General features: G+C 41.9%; 1 protein-coding gene across 16 annotated transcripts in view; it reads right to left on the reverse strand.

Annotated features, from left to right (window-relative positions):
- PCCA (propionyl-CoA carboxylase subunit alpha) overlaps window positions 1-18,199 on the reverse strand; it is a 438,870-nt gene that overhangs the window by 246,628 nt on the left and 174,043 nt on the right. The gene's annotated exons all lie outside the window — the stretch shown is intronic.

Genomic DNA, 18,199 nt, shown 5'->3' on the forward strand with positions numbered 1-18,199 from the left:
AGGCTACGAAGCTGCTGTAAGAAAATGTGGGGGAAATACTTCAAGACACTGGTGCAAGTGACAACATCTTGGATAAGACCCCCCCAAAGCACAGGCAGCAAAAACAAAACTAGACTACTGGGATTATATCAAACTCAGAAGCTCTGCACAGCAAAGGAAATGACCATTAGAGTGAAAAGACATCCAACAGAGTGGGGGGAAAAATTTGCAAGCTAAATATCCAAGAAAGAATTAATATCCAGGATATATCAGCATCTCAAAAAAATCCAGGAAAAAACAAAAACAACCAATCCAGTTAACAAATAGGCAAAGGACATCAACAAACAGTTCTCAAAACAAGAAATACAAATTGCCAATAAATATATGAACAAATGTTCAACATCAGGAGCCATAAGGGAAATGCAAATCAAAATCACAATGAGACACCAATCACCCATGTCAGAATGGCCATTATTCAAAAGACAGAAAATAACAAATGCTGGCAACGATGGGGAGAATGGGGAACTATTACACACTGCTGGTGGGAATGTAAATCAGTGTAGCCACTGTGGAAAACAGTAGGAATATTTTTTTTAACTACTAGACATAGAGATCCAAGACAGCCGAAGAGGGAAAAGATGTGTTGATTCTGACCATGGGAAGGCATCAGAGGAACAGGAAGGAACTGCATTCCCAGGAACAGGAGAGACGTTTGCGGCGGAAAGGCTACAAAAAGGAGAGAGACTCTGTGGAGCAGGTGCAAGCATGAATCAGCAAGCAGGATACCACCAGAGACTCCTCCAGACAGCAACTGGTGGTGACACCACTTCTCAGAGCGAGGTGTGCGTCAACACTGGTGATACTGCCTCAGAGAGCACCTGGCAGTCTCCACTCTGAGCCCACCCTGAAGCACTAGCATTGCGCAGCGTGCCCACCGAACCCCATGAAGGCAGAACACAATGCTTCCCTCCCCTCCACAACCAAGGTGCCCAGCCACCAGCAGGGAGGCAGCGCCATTTTAATCAGGCCAGTAGAGGCGATGCAGCCCACATGTGACTGGGAGATTCTACTGCAGAGATAAATCCAGTCTCCAAAGACTCAGAGTCTGGCCTGGAGGGTTGGTGGGAGGCGGGGCAACCGTTGGAGCTCCATGAATCCAAGGCACACTGCTCTCCTCCCTCACTCTATCAAGGTGTCAGATTCAACCTGTCAAGGAGGAGTACCAACCAACCTTGGCTGGGCAGGCAGCTGGCTGCAGAAATGCCACAGCTCTCCATGGACAGAGATTTGCAGGGCAGAGGCGATCCCCCGCTCTCTGTGATTGTGGGAGACCTCCATCCTGGGACTGTGGAACCCTGGGACTGTGGGATACAGTGTGGTGTGTGGCTAGATCTCTGGCAATCACTGGGTCTGGCTTCTGAGGCTGAGTTCCTTCAATGCTGGGGTCGGTCACTGCGGAGGGTTCCATGCTCACAATGAGGAGTGCACAGATCCTTTGTGCAATTCATGCATCTGAGTGGGTGGGTGGGATACGCAGGCACTACAGACTCACCCAAGTGGCAGACAGGGGCTGTGGCTTTGATCATGTCGGCTGGCATCATACTCTCTTCCCTGATGAAGACAGAGATCTACCACACCCAACTTGGGTGTCACTCTAGACTCTTGGGCCACCTCAAGCACTGGCCAGATCTCCCTGGCCCCACCCAGCATACATGTCTCCATATTGGCTGAAGGAGCAAACACTCCACTAAGCCACAGGGGCATATTTCAAAGACAGAATCCCTTGGAGGAGAAAACTGACAATTGTCCACAGATGCCCAAAAATCAATGTAGAAATATGAGAAACATAAACAAGGAAGATAGTAGGACTCTCCAAGAGGAACACAACAACACTTCAATATTATAACGTGAAGATGAAGAGACTGATGAACTGCCTGAAAAGGAATTCCAAAGAAGGATCATAAATAAGATTACTGAAAAACACAGAGAAGCAAATACAAGAGGGCAGACCTGACACGGATGAGAAATTCTGATAGAACACAGAGTTACTGAAGAAAAATCAAACTGAATATTAGAAATGAAGAATTCAATATGTCAAATAGAAAAATCAGTGGATTGCCTTAACAGACTCAATGAGGCAGAAGACAGTTTCTGAGCTAGAAGACAGATCTTTGGATATCTTAGACAAAAGAAAAAAAAAAGAGAAGAGATCAGAAAAAAAATAGTGTTCAAGATTTACGGGACACCATCAAACAACCAAACATACATTTCTTAGGAGGTTCTGAAGGCACAGAAAGACAGAATGGATTAGAAGACCTATTCAGTAAAATAAGAGGAAAAATGTTCCCTTATTTGAAAAAAAGATATGAACATCCAAATACAGGAAGTACATAGCACTCTTAGTAGACATGATCAGAAAAGACTTTCACCATGACACATTATAGTCAAACTTTCAAAAATAAAACATAAAGAAAAGATCCTAAAAAGTGCATGACATAAACACCAGTTTATCCTAAAAGATGCTCAAATTAGACTGACAGCTAATTTCTCCTTGGAAATCCTACAGACTAGAAGAGAATGAAGAACACAGTCCAAGTCCTAAAAGCAAAACCTGTCAACCCAAAATACTGCACCAGGAGAAGTTCTCATTTAAAACAAAGGTGAAATAAAGATCTTCCAAAAGAGAAATTGAAACAATTTGTTACCACTCATCCAGCCTTACAAATCATAGTTACAGAGGTGCTAAAGAAACAGAGAAACATAGTTAGCATTACAAAAGATGTGAATACAGAAAAATCTCCTAGTAAAAGCCCAAGACAAATCTGAAACAAACAATGGGAATGTTTATAAAAAATGGCACAACCAACTCATTACTTAGCAATAATAACCTTGAATGTAAATGGCCTAAATTCTCCAATTAAAAGGTACACACTGGCTGAGTGGGTTAAAAAACAAACCCCATCTATTTGCTGCTATCTACAGGAAACACACCTCACCAACAAGGTACAAACAGACTGAAAGTGAAAGGATGGAAGAAGATACTCCATTCTATTAGAAATCAAAAATAAATAGGAGTGGCCATTCTAATGTCAGGCAAAATAGAGTTTAAGACGAAAACTGTTAAAAGAAACAAAAAAGGGGCATTATGTAATGATGTTGGGATCAATTCATCAGGCAGATGGGACTATAGTAAATGTATATGCACCCAAAATGTCCACACTACAGAAAACAATTTAGATTCAATGTGATCCCAATCAAAATACAAACAATAGTCTCAGATTTAGAAAAAAAAATTCTAAAATTCATATGGAAACACAAGAGACTCTCAAATAGCTAATGCAATCTTAAACAACAAAAACAAACCTGGAAGCATCATAATACCAGACTTCAAGACATACTACAGGGCAATTATAATCACAACAGCTTGGTACTGGCACAGGAACAGACATGTGGACCCACAGCAACAGATTAGAGGCTAAAATACGGAATCAACCACAGTGTCTATCATCAGATGAATGGATAAAGTGATACACACACAAAGGAATATTATTCATACGTAAAATAGAATGAAATTCTACCATTTACATAAAAATGGATGCAAATGGTGGACTTCATGCTGAGTAAAATAAGCCAGACACAGAATGACAAATACCACATGTGGGAGCTAAAATTGGAAAAAAAAAAAATCAAAAAAAAGAAAACAATAAATGCCTGTATCAGTGTCACTGCAAACATAATTTTGTCAAACTTTGTTTTATACTTTTACCAAACCAATGGTTAAGAATGATATACAACACTGTTATAAACCTGCTATTTAAAATTTACTGTGACATACGTATTTTTTTCATTTTATTGTTGTTTATAACCCTTGTCTATATTCCTGCTAAAGTATGATCTTTTTACTTTTTACTTATTGAAGTCTTGGTGGAGCATTAAGCCTTTAACAATAATGTAAAATAAAAATATCCTATCTCAGGGCTGGCACCATGGCAAAACGGGTAAAGCCACTGCCTGCAGTGCCAGCATCCATGTGGGCATCGGATCAAGTCCCCACTCCTCCACCTCCAATCCAGCTCTCTGCTATGGCCTGGGAAAGCAGTAGAAGATGCCGCAAGTCCTTGGGCCCCTGCACCAGCGCGGGAGTCCCAAAGAAGCTCCAGGTTCCTGGCTTCAGATTGGCTCAGCTCCAGCCATTGTAGCCATTTGGAGAGTGAACCAGCAGATGGAAGACCTTTCTCTCTCTCTCTCTCTCTCTCTCTCTCTCTCTCTCTCTCTGCCTCTGCCTCTGCCTCTCTGTGATTCTGCCTTTCAAATAAATGAATAAATCTTTTTAAAAATATATGCTATCTCAAAAATTAAGAAACAAAGAAACAAGGAAAGAAGGTGGGGGGAGAAGTGGGAAGGAAGTACCACTATAGTCTTACAGTTTTATCTATGAACTGCACTGAATCTGCTGTCTGTGTATTAATATCACATTAAGATCAAAATTGATTAAAAATGTGTTGTAGTAATTATTGGGAATTTGCTGTAGCCCTCATGTATCAATAAATCCGTTTACAAAATTTTAATGAAGAAAGTCACCAATTGAAACAAGTACTCAAGTATTCTAAAATTTGTGCGCCCAAAATAATTAATTAATTAATTAATTAAGCAGATAAAACTTTAAGTATGCAACATTCCTGAAGTAGCTGGGAAATAAAACAAGAGGAAAAATAATGGTAGTAACGCAAGTGTGGAATGGAGAATTACGCTGCCATTGTTGGGTGTGGGTGGAGGGATCCATGGGTGACTGCTCCCAGAGGAGAACAGAGACCATTTCAAGCAATGAGGGTGCCATGACACACTACACAGGGGTCAAAGCAAAGGTATCTGAGTTCTATGCAGAGACTGGCACAGGCAACAAACAGGGCTGTGAGGGAAAATCAGGACCACACAAAGAAACATGCACTGTGATACAAAAGCATTCAATTTTGTCTTGATTCAAAAGAAAACCAGTCACTTTTAAAAAATAAAGCAAAAATGAAGATTACGAAGATAAAAGAGATAATCCTGATACACTAACTGTGATGAGAACAAAATCAGTCATCGGAACCATTTACATGCCAAATCTGATGACTTTTCTAGTGTTCCATTTCCTTAAAAGAAATTAGTATTTACTTCAAATTTCATCCTTAAGGAAATTTACCAAAGTGAAGATGCTACTCACATTCTGTTACTAGAGGGGAAAAAAACAAACTTCACAAGTTCTGAAGCTAGAGAAAGTGACAGTTCAAATAGGAAATTTCAAGGGGTTAAAAAAAAATAGAACAGGCCGGCGCCGCGGCTCACTAGGCTAATTCTCCGCCTAGCGGTGCCGGCACACCAGGTTCTAGTCCCGGTCGGGGTGCCAGATTCTGTCCCGGTTGCCCCTCTTCCAGGCCAGCCCTCTGCTGTGGCCAGGGAGTGCAGTGGAGGATGGCCCAGGTGCTTGGGCCCTGCACCCCATGGGAGACCAGGAAAAGCACCTGCCTCCTGGCTCCTGCCATTGGATCAGCACGGTGCGCCGGCCACAGCGCGCCGGCCGCGGCGGCCATTGGAGGGTGAACCAACGGCAAAGGAAGACCTTTCTCTCTGTCTCTCTCTCTCACTGTCCACTCTGCCTGTCCAAAAAAAAAAAAAAAAAAAAAAAAAAAAAAAAAAAAAAAAAAAAGAACAAAGAAAATTACAGCCCTCCAAGCTCAAACTGAAACACTAATTAGAGATAACATATATCTTAGGAAATAAAGAATTCAGTGGATGTGTTTTAAGTGTTATAATTTAAGGTTAGTCAAGAAATTTTGGAAGAGAAAATCTCCTATTAAAAGAATATTTTGGGGCCAGCACTGTGGCACAGCAAGTTAAGCTGCCACCTGCATCCAACATCAGAATCCACGTTCAAGTCCCAGCTGCTGCTCTTCCAACCCAGCTCTGTGCTAAAGCACCAAGGAAGGCAGTGGGTGATGGCCCAAGTGCTCATATCGCTGCTACTCTGTGACAGACCCAGACGTAGTTCTGGACTCCTGACTTGAGCTCAGCCCAGGTCAACTGCGGCCATCTAGAGACTGAACCAGCAGATGATGATCTCTGTTTTTCTCTCTCTACCCCTTCTGTCACTTACTTCAATCAGTAAAATGAATAGTTTTTTTTTGTTTTTTTTTTTTGTTTTTTTTTGACAGGCAGAGTTATAGACAGTGAGAGAGAGAGGGAGAGACGAGAGAAAGGTCTTCCTTCCGCTGGTTCACCCCCCCAAATGGCCGTTACAGCCGGCACTGCGCCGATCCAAAGCCAGGAGCCAGGTGCTTCTTCCTGGTCTCCCATGTGGGTGCAGGGGCCCAAGCACTTGGGCCATCCTCCACTGCCCTCCCGGGCCACAGCAGAGAGCTGGACTGGAAGAGGAGCAGCCGGGACTAGAACCCGGCACCCATATGGGATGCCAGTGCCACAGGCAGAAGATTAACCAAGTGAGCCACGGCGCCAGCCCCAAGAGTTAGTTTAAAAAAAAAAAATTATAAACCACTTGGCTCAACTAACACGAAAAAGGAGAAAACCCAAATCAATACAATCAGAGATGAAAAATGAGATATAAAACAGATACCCCAGAAATAAAAAAGAAGTGTCAGGAATTACTACAAATAGCTATATGCCAACAAATTGGAAAATCTAGAAGAAATCAATAGATTTATGGAAACACACAATCTAACTAAATTTAGTCATGAAGACATACAAAGCTTAAATAGGCCAGTAACAAATACAGAGATTGAATCAATCGTAAAGACCCTCCCAACAAAGAAAAGCCCAGGACCAGATGGCTTCACTGTTGAATTCTACCAAGCTTTTAAAGAAGAATTAATTCTAATTTTTCTTAAACTATTCAAAAGAATTGAAAGGGAGGGAATCCTCTCAAACTCCTTCCTTGAGGCCAGCATCACCTTAATTTTCAAATCAGAAAAAGATATAGAAAAAAAAGAGAACTACAGACCAATATCACTGATTAATATATAGATAAAAAATCCTCAACAAAATACCAGTTAATTGAATCCAACAACACATCAGAAAGATCATTTACCCAGATAAAGTGTGATTTATTCCTGGTACACAGGGATGGTTCAACATTCACAAATCAATGTGATATATCACATTAACAAACCGAAGAACAAAAACCATACAGTTATCTCAATAGATGGAGAGAACGCATTTGATAAAATACAACATCCTTTCATGATAAAAAACCTTAAGTGAGGGGCCAGTGATGTGGCGTAGCGGGTGAAGTCACCTCCTGCAATGCTGGCATCCTATTTGGGCACCAGTTCAAGTCCTGGCTGCTCCACTTCCGATCCAGCTCTCTCTGTTTTGATCTGGGAAAGCAGTGGAAGATGGCCAAAGTCCTTGAGATCTTGCAACTGCCTGGGAGACCTGGAAGAAGCTCCTGACTCTGGTTCAGATAAGCACAGCTCCAGCCGTTGCAGCTATCTGAGGAGTGAACCAGTGAGTGGACAAGTAGAAGACCTCTCTCTCTCTCTCTGTCTCTGCCTCAGCCTCTCTGTAACTCTGCCTTTCAAATAAAATAAATAAATCTTTAAAAAAAAACCTTAAGTGAATTGTGTATAGAAGGAACATTCTCAACACAATCAAGACAAACCCACAGTCAGCATCATATTGAATGGGGAAAAGCTGGAGGCATTCCAACTAAGATCCAGAACCAGACAAGGATGCTCACTCCCACCATTGCTATTCCATATAGTCCTGATAATTTTAACCAGAGCCGTTAGGCAAGAAAAAGAAATCAAAATTATACAAATTGCAAAGGAAGATGTCAAACTATCTCTATTTGCACATGACATGACCCTATAAATAGGGGAACCAAAAGACCTCATTAAGAGACTACTAGGGGCCGGCGCCGTGGCTCAATAGGCTAATCCTCCACCTTGCGGCGCCGGCACACCGGGTTCTAGTCCCGGTCAGGGCGCCGGATTCTGTCCCGGTTGCCCCTCTTCCAGGCCAGCTCTCTGCTATGGCCAGGGAGTGCAGTGGAGGATGGCCCAGGTGCTTGGGCCCTGCACCCCATGGGAGACCAGGAAAAGCACCTGGCTCCTGGCTCCTGCCATCGGATCAGCGCGGTGCGCCGGCTGCAGCGGCGGCCATTGGAGGGTGAACCAACGGCAAAGGAAGACCTTTCTCTCTGTGTCTCTCTCTCACTGTCCACTCTGCCTGTCAAAAATAAAAAAAAATAATAAAAAAAAAAAAAAAAAAGAGACTACTAGGGCCAGCGCTGCAGCTCACTAGGCTAATCCTCTGCCTGAGGCGCCAGCATCCTATATGGGCGCTGAGTTCTAGTCCCGGTTGCTCCTCTTCCAGTCCAGCTCTCTGCTGTGGCCCAGGAGTGCAGTGGAGGATGGCCCAAGTGCTTGGGCCCTGCACCCGCATGGGAGACCAGGAGGAAGTACCTGGCTCCTGGCTTCAGATCGGCGCAGCACACCGGCCGTAGCAGGCATTTAGGGGGTGAACTAACAGAAGGAAGTACTTTCTCTCTGTCTCTCTCTCTCACTGTCTAACTCTGCCTGTTAAAGAAGAGAGAGAGAGAGAGAGAGAGAGAGAGAGAGAGACTGACTGACTACTGGAATTCATAAGAGAGTTTGGTAAAGTTGCAGGATATAAAAATCAACATACAAAAATCAATAGCCTTTGTATACACAGACAATGCCATAGCTGGGAAAGAACTTCTAAGATCAACTTTATTCACAGTAGCCATAAAAAAAAAAAAAAAAAAAAAAAAAAAAAAAAAAAAAAAAAAAACTAAATACTTTGGAATACATTAAACTAAGAATGTAAGAATGTGAAAGATTTCTACAATGAAAATTACAAAACATTAAAGAAGGAAATGGAAGACACCAGAAAAACAGAAAAATCTTCCATATTCATGGATTAGAAAAATTAGCATCCTGAAAATGTCCAGACTATCCAGGGCAATTTACAGATTCGATGTGATCACAGTCAAAATACCAAGAACATTCTTCTCAGATGTAGACAAATATTGCTCTAAAATTTACATAGAATCACAAAAGATCACAAATTGCTAATACAATCCTAAACAATCAAAATAAAGCTGAAGGCATCATAATACCAGGCTTCAAGACTTATTACAGGGCAGTTCTAATCAAAACAGCCTGGTACTGGCACAAGAATAGACGTGGACCAATGGGAACAGATTAGAGGTCCCAGAAATTAAACCACATTTTTATAATCAACTAACCTTTGACAAACAAGCTAAAATCAATCCCTGGAGAAAGGACAATCTCTTCAACAAATGGAGTTGAGAAAATTGGATCTACATGGGCTGAAGAATGAAACAAGACCCCTACTTAGGCTGGCACCGCGGCTCACTAGGCTAATCCTCCGCCTTGCAGCACCAGCACACTGGGTTCTAGTCCCAGTTGGAGCGCCAGATTCTGTCCCGGTTGCCCCTCTTCCAGGCAAGCTCTCTGCTGTGGCCAGGGAGTGCAGTGGAGGATGGCCCAAGTGCTTGGGCCCTGCACCCCATGGGAGACCAGGAGAAGTACCTGGCTCCTGCCATTGGATCAGCGCGGTGTGCCGGCTGCAGCGTGCTGGCCGCGGCGGCCATTGAAGGGTGAACCAACGGCAAAGGAAAACCTTTCTCTCTGTCTCTCTCTCTCACTGTCCACTCTGCCTGGCCAAAAAAAAGCAAACAAACAAACAAACAAAAAAAACGCTACTTTACACCTTATACAAAAATCAACTCAAAATGGATCAAGGATCTAAATCTGCTATCAGATACCATCAAATTCATAGAGGAAAACAGCAAGGAAGCTGCAAGACACTGGCATATGCAAAGACTTCTTGGGAAACACCCCAGGTCCACAGGCAATAAAGATAAAAATAGACAAATGGGATTACATCATGCTACGATAATTCTGTACTACAAAAGGAAACTCTCAACAAAGTGAAGAGACAACCAACAGAATGGGACAAAATATTTGAAAACAATGCAAATAATAAAGAATTACTATGCAGTATCTATAAAGAACTCAAGAAACTCAACAACAACAAAACAAACAATCCAGCTAAGAAATGGGCAAAGGACATGAACAGGAAATTTTCAAATAATGAAATACAAATGGCAAACAGATACATGAAAAAAATGTTCAGGATCACCAGCAATCTGGGAAATGCATATAAAAATCACAATGAGGTTTCACCTCACCCCAGCTAGAATGGCTATCATTCAAAAATCAAAAAACAATAAATGCTGGTGAGGATGTGGGAGCAAAAGGTAGCCTAATCCACTACTGGGGGGAATGTAAACTAGTACAACCATTATGGAAGTCAGTATGGAGAATCTACAGGGATACGAAAATAGATCTACCATATGAGCCAGCTTACTCACTCCTGGAAATTTACCCAAATGAAATTAAATCAACATATGAAAGAGTTATTTATATCCCACTATTTATTTCAACTCAATTCATAATAGCTAATATATGGAATCAAACCAAATCTCCATCAAGTGATAACTGGGTTAAAAAAAAAAAGTGGTATATATACACTATGGAATACTACTCAGTCAGAAAAAATGAAGTCCTTCCTTTTGCAACAAAATGGATGCAACTGGAAACCATTATGCTTAGTGAAGTAAGCTAGTCTCAAAAAGAAAAATGTGTTTCCTCTGATATGTAGCAGTTAATATAGAATACAAAAAACATATAGGAATGAAATGGTCCTTTGAGATATGACTGTCATTTTTAGCCCTTGTATACACTCCAGTGGAACTGTGGTCTTCCTATTTTTTACTCATTGAATATTATTATTACTGACAAATTAAGTCTCTGAATATAGAGTGGATTAAAATTATGTCTTTGCAAAAACCAATGAAGAGATAGGAGGTAGGGAGAGAGGCTGTGGGGAAGGAAAGAGAGAGGGAAATGTGGTTCTCATCTTGGAACTGTACCTATGCAATGCATAAAATCTGTTCTCTTTATATTAATAAAATTTAAAAGAAAACAACCACCACAAAAACAAACCTTAAAAAGTCTTTAAAAATAATAATATAAAAAATAAAAAAAGATCTGAGGTATTTAAGCAGTATTGGAAAGAAATCTATTATATACATATATGGCTTTCTAAATACTATGACGTTCAATGTTCTTTGTTCCCATTCCCACTCAGCTATATCCTCTCCCATCAAATATTTCCTTTCACACAAATATATACTAAAAACTAAACATTAATTTATTCTGGTAAGAAGTAAATGCAAAAGAGAAAAGAAGGTATGATTAAACATTAAAAGAGAACCAAATGCATCTAAGTATGACATTAAATAGCACAGAATTAGGTTCTGTATGATCTAATGTATTCAAGCATTTGTGAATTTGATTTTTTCCTGAAATTTATAATCTTTTTTGAGAGTATAAACACAATGTTCTGGCAAGCTATTCAAACACAAATCATAGGTATCTAGATGTCGCTCCCCCTCTTCATGGAGGAACGACACTAAACCCTGCCTAGGCTTCATATCCGAGTCACGGCACCATTATGTCGCTCCCCGTCTTCGTGGAGGAACGACACAGGACCCTGCGCTGTTCTTTTGTCTGCTCGGCCCTCCCCGGGTTTGCTGCTGGTTCTTCCCGGGTTGGCTACCGACCCTTCCACCTCCATGGAAGGGCGGTTCCCCCAGCCACTTTCCCCACTTCCGCGGGGGAGCGGCACACTGCCGGCCGGCTCTCTCGGGGGCTGCACAGGTGTTCCTTCAGATAGATGTTCCTGGTGCATGTTGTCTCTCTCCTCCTTTATAGTCCTCTTCCACCAATCCCAACTCTGCTACCCACACACTGAGTACGCTGCTCTCCTCCAATCAGGAGCAGGTCCTGCTGTTTATTGGTTGAACTGGAGGCAGCTGTGTAGAAGCTGTTTCCTCCTCTCCCAGCGCCATATTGTGGGAGAGCAGATGCATAGAATAAGTCTTAATTCCAGTAACTTAGTCTAGTCCGAGTTGCTCCCAGTTGCTCCCCACATCTAGATAAATTTTTGACTGACTGCACTGAATTATTTGAAATAAATATCAACAATTGGGTCTCACACAAAAAATGATCATAGGACAATCTCAAATAAATTTACAGACTGAGATTAATGAACCAGAAACAAATGGAAAAATAAAACACCACAGGAACACAGTAACAAACTGCGTTAATTAAAAACACTGGTTGTCAATTCCATAAATACTAATAAATATATCAAATAATTATATATATATATATTTTTCCTGTGTCTAAAATAAAACACAGGGGCTAGCATTGTGGCACAGCAGGTTAAAGCCCCCACTTGCATCATAGGCATCTCATATGGGCTCTGGTTCGAGTCCCATCTGCTCCACTTCCAGTTCAGCTCTCTGCTATGGCCTAGAAATGCAGCAGAGGATGGCTCAAGTTCTTGGACCCCTGCACCCACCTGGGAGACCCAAAGGAAGCTCCTGGCTCCTGGCTCCTGGCTCCCGGCTCCAGATCAGGTTAGCTCTGGCTGTTGTGGCCATTTAGGGAATGAACCAGTGGATGAAAGACCTTTCTCCTTCTCTTTCTCTCTCTGTCTCTACCTCTCTCTCTGTAACTCTTTCAAATAAAATAAATCTTAAATAAACAAATAAAAGACAAAATGTTTAATTCAAACTGCCTTCAGAATCATACTTCAAGCTATTATTCTCATCAAGATATATCAGATCAAAAACATGATTTCTCAGCTCATTATCTAATTAGATATATTCAGTTATGAAGACATAGTCTTAAGCAAAATCTAATTAATCTCCAAAAGGTAAAATTCTGTCACTTCTAAAGGCACTCACAAGAACAGAGGACAAGCTCTTCCCTGCAGCTGCTGGAAAGATCAGCTGCTTCAAAATGAGGCTGAATGTCTCCCTCCCAGCACCTGGCTGCCAGAAACTCATTGACGTGGATGATGAATGAAAACTTCGTACTTCTTTATGAGAAGCACATGGCCGCGGAAGCTGCTGCCAACGCTCTGGGTAAAGAATGTTAGAGTAACGTGGTCCGAACCAGGAGTGAGAATGAACCACGTTTTCCCATGAAGCAAGGAGTCTTGATCCATGGTTGTCGGCCTACTGCTGAGTTAAGGGGCATTCCTGCTACAGACCTAGGAAGACTAGAGAAAGCAAGCACAGATTGATTCAGGACCACACTGCTGACACCACTTTGAGTGCTCTCAACTTGGTTATTGTAAAAAAAAAAGAGAGAGAGAGGAAGGTATTTCTGGGTTGACTGATGATGCCACAGCCTTGTCCCCTGGGTCTTAAAAGAACCAGCAGATTTCACACACTTTGCCGTAAAGAAGATGACATACACCAGTATGTTCCAAGAAAGCCCTTAAACAAAGAAGGTAAGAACCCGAGGACCAAGGCACCCAAGGTGCAGCGTCTCCTCACTCCATGTGTCCTGCAACACCAACGCCTCATGCTGCCCTGAAGAAGCAGTGGACTAAGAAAATAAACAAGAGACTGAAGAATCTGCTCAACTTCTAACCAGAGACTGAAGGGGTCAAAGAGGAAAGCCAAGGACAGAATGCCCAGAGATGCAGATGCAGGCTGTCTTCTCTGAGAGCACCTACGCACCTACTTCTTCTTTTTTTTTTTTTTTTTTGACAGGCAGAGTGGACAGTGAGAGAGAGAGACAGAGAGAAAGGTCCTCCCTTGCCGTTGGTTCACCCTCCAATGGCCGCCGCGGCCAGCATGCTGTGGCTGGCGCACCGCGCTGATCCGATGGCAGGAGCCAGGTACTTCTCCTGGTCTCCCATGGGGTGCAGGGCCCAAGCACTTGGGCCATCCTCCACTGCACTCCCTGGCCACAGCAGAGAGCTGGCCTGGAAGAGGGGCAACCGGGACAGAATCCGGCGCTCCAACTGGGACTAGAACCCGGTGTGCTGGCGCCGCAAGGCGGAGGATTAGCCTAGTGAGCCGCGGCGCCGGCAAGAGCACCTACTTCTAAATCTGAGTCCAGTCAAAAATAAAGTCTAAGGATAACAAGAGTATCCAAAAAAAAAAAAAAAGGCCAAAAAAAAAGATGATTTTAAAGGAAGTACTAGATTATTATCTACTCAAATGCTACAAATATGATACTGATATTAAAGTCCAGTCAAAAATAAAGTCTAAGGATAACAAGAGTATCCAAAAAAAAAAAAAAAAGCCAAAAAAAAGATGATTTTAAAGGAAGTACTAGATTATTATCTACTCAAATGCTACAAATATGATACTGATATTAAAGTGCATCTAAATGCATCATTTCTGCCATAGTACGTGAGACTCAACACAATATTTGACAGCTATTCACTGTGCAATTAAACAATAGGAATCTTTTTAACTTCTTACATATAACTTAGAGATCAGAACTTCGCTGATTACACTCATGTCAAAATGGTGCTACAATGTAAACAGGTGCTGGCCTGCAGTGCCAACACATCTCATAAGGGTGCTGGTTCAAGTCCCGGCTGCCCCACTTCCAATCCAGCTCTCTGCTATGGCCTGGGAAAGCAGTAGAAGATGGCCCCAGTGCTTGGGCCCCTGCACCCACATGGGAGACCAGGAGAAGCTCCTGGCTCCTAGCTTCTGATGGCTGCAGCTCCAGCTGTTGCAGCCATCTGGGGAATGAACAAGCAGATGGAAGGTATTTCTCTCTCTCAGCCTTGCCTCTCTGTAACTCTGCTTTTCAAATAAATAAATAAATCTTTTTTAAAAAAAGTGATAAAATTTTTTCAAAAAATGTTGAAAAGGAGCCAGCATTGTGGCACAGTAAGTTAAACTGATGCTTGCAACATCAGCATCCCATATTAGAGTGCTAGTTCAAATCCTGACCATTTTGCTTCCAATCATTCCCAGCTAATGAGCCTGCGAAGGCAGCAGAGGACAACCAGAGGGCTTGAGCCTGTGCCAGCCACACAGGAGACCAGCATGGATCAGCCAGATCTAGCTGCTGCAGCCATGTGGGGAATGAACCAGTAGATGAAAGATCTCTCTATCTGTCTTGTCTGTTGCTCTTTTTCTCTATCAGTCTGCCTTTCAAATAAATAAATAAATTGTTTTAAAATATGTTGAAAGATATCTTTCACGAGTAAAGGCAAAATAAAGCTATAGACTGTTAACAAAAAAAAAATGTGCCATAAGCAAACACCTAAGAGAAATCTCCAGAAATAAATTAAGAGAAAAGATTAAATATGTGAGTATAACAGGATAAATGGTGACTATTTTTTTAAAATAACAAGAGAAATGGCCTACAGAGAACAACTCCGTATAACTCAGGGGATGATAAATGGAATTAAAATGTTTTGAAGTGTTAGTATAGTCTGGTTGAACAAGAGAAAAATAATAACTGGTATATTAGACAGCAATAGGGATGCCTGAGGGGACTTCAAAAGTTCATGGAAAATGGAATTTAAAAACAACTTCATTATAGTGCTCATGCTTTTTTAATATCCATTTTCTAGGAACTATTAAAAGATTTGTCATATGTTGTAATATGTAGGTTCTATCAAAGCATTAGAGGTATTTTAACTCCCAAACAGGTATAGAAATAAAATTAAATGATACATATTATAAAAGCAAGAAAAGGGGTGGGGGAAAGGAAAAGAACTACAGAGGTAAGGTCAAAAGCATAAAAATTATTGCAAACTTAAATATATGAGAGTTTACTCTTTCTATAGAACAAATAAATGGTCCAGGTACAAAGCAAAGATTATAAAACTCGGCTAAAAGAATTACACACTTTTTTTAAAAAATTATTTATTTATTTGAGAGGTAGAGCTACAGAAACAGAGAAGGACAGACAGACAGAAAGGTCTTCCAGCCGCTGGTTCACTCCCTAAAAGGCTACAATGGCTGGAGCTTAGCTGATCTGAAGCCAAGAACTTCTTCCCAGTCAACCATGCGGATGGAGCAATCTAAGCACTTGGGTCATCTTCTACTGCTTTCCCAGGCCATCGCAGAGAGCCGGATCGGAAGTGCAGCAGCCAGGACTTGAACCAGCACCCTATGCCACAAGGCCAGCCCCAGAAACACATCCAAAATGTCTGAGTGCAGACAGACTGAGAGTCAATGAAGATGGACAACGTACAAGCTAACCAGGGAAAGAGGCAAAGATTCAAGGGCACAAGGACCAAGACCAAGGCCTATCAAGAACAGAAAACTCCTTCCTACAGTCACTGGCAGGCCAACAAGGGTCCCATGGTAAGAAAGGGGAGTCTACCTCTGGCAAAGAGACAGGAGCACAAAGGCAGGCCCTCTGTCAAAGCGCAGGACCAGGGGAAATCCTGAAGCTAAGGATGGATTAAGAACTGAGAAATGCTCTCAGGCAACCCAGCGGTGCAGGAAAGTTAACCATGGCTACAGAAACCCTTATGTCCCGCTCGCCTTCCGCCTGGAGTCATTCAACCTCTCCTCCCCATCCCATCCAAAGTCCAATGCAGGAAAAGTAGATCTAATTTTCAGGCCTAAGTCTGATCTACCTCAGTCTCTACCATTAGCTGTCCCTAGTCCTTCTGCTTCTCCCCAGCCCTAGGCAACCACTCACCTGCAAGCTGTCACTACAGACACAAGTTATCTTTTGAACTGTGTACTGGATAGAATAGCTTCCATCCCCCACACCGCAAACTTTATGTTTATCCAGAACCTGTGAATGTGATTATATTTGGAAGTAGGATCTTGGCAGGTGTAGTTAAGTTACAAGGAGGTAATACTGGAGCAAGGTGGGTCCTCAGTCTAACACAACTGGTATCCATACAGAAGAAGCAAACTTCAGACACAAACATACACAAAGAGAAGGCCATGTTACCACTGAGGCAGAGACTAGAGAGATGCTGTCACAGGCCTAGGAACACTACGGACTGTCAGCAACCCCCAGAAGCTAGGCATGCACTCGAACCTATTCTTTCTCTGAGCCCCAGGAAGGAACCAACTCTGCAACCACCTTGATGTCAGCCTGTGGACTCCTGAAATGTGAAAGAATAAATTTCCGAGGGCCGGCACTGTAGCATAGTAAGCTAAGCCTCCACATGTGGCGCCAGTATCCCATACGCACGCTGATTCATGTCCCAGCTACTCCTCTTTCGATCCAGCTCCCTGCTAATGTGCCTGGGAAAATAGTGGAAGGTGGCCCAAGTGGTTGGACCCCTGTACCCACATGGGAGACCTGGAAGAGGATTCTGGCTCCTGGCTTTGGATCAGTTCAGCTCCGGCTTTTATGGCCATTTGAGGAGTGAACCAGCAAATGGAAGACCTTTTTCTCTGTCTCTCCCTCTCTGTGTCTATAACTCTATCTCTCAAATAAATAAATAAAATATTTTTAAAAAATAAAAAAAGAATAAATTTCTGAAGCCACCCATTTTATGATCATTTGTTATGGCTGCCCTAGCAAATGAATACAAATTTCATAAAACTAAATATCTATAAGAAACTGAATAGATAAATAGTGAGTTACATGAAACAACGTGGATCAATCTCACAAGTATAATGTTGAGAAAAGAAGCCAAGAATAAAAGAAAATATCAAATAAGATCCTGTTAATATAAATCTTTTTTTAAAAAAGGCAAAAATAACCATACATCTTAGCATTTTTGTTACTTGTAGACCCAGATGATGTTTACACAAAGTCTTCCTTAATAATTATTTATTCAATTCTACATATGTGTTCTATGTACTTTTCTATATGAGTATAGTGCACAATTTAAATAAATGGAAAGAAAAAAGAAAGTAACCCAGCAGTTACAGCATCAATAGCTTCCTGAAACCTTCCCTGGAAATCGGATGTGTTCCTGCAGCCAACAATTCCAGGGCAGCCACTGGATTTCTCAACTCCTAACTAGCAGGGCTAGTAGTTCTTCTCGAAGGCTAACTGTGTGAAACAATTTTAGGAGTCATTTCTCTAGATAGCCTGCCATCCTCCATCCCTTCCACAGATTTTGCAAGCATTTAATCCCTTTCTACTTCCAATATTTAGTGTAGTTTCTCTTACCACATGAATCCTGACAAATACTGTTCATCCCAAAAGGTTCAAGAAAAAAAACACAGTGGCATTTCCAACATGAAGCATTAACACTAACAAAGCCGGAGGGCGAGACATTGATCCTGAAAGTAAGGGGTCACATATCTGTTATTCCTAACATGTATCTCAGCACAAACACAAAAACTAGACCTTTA

Source organism: Oryctolagus cuniculus, chromosome 9 (genome assembly GCF_964237555.1).
Source record: "Oryctolagus cuniculus chromosome 9, mOryCun1.1, whole genome shotgun sequence".
In the NCBI taxonomy this organism is placed as follows: Eukaryota; Metazoa; Chordata; class Mammalia; order Lagomorpha; family Leporidae; genus Oryctolagus; species Oryctolagus cuniculus.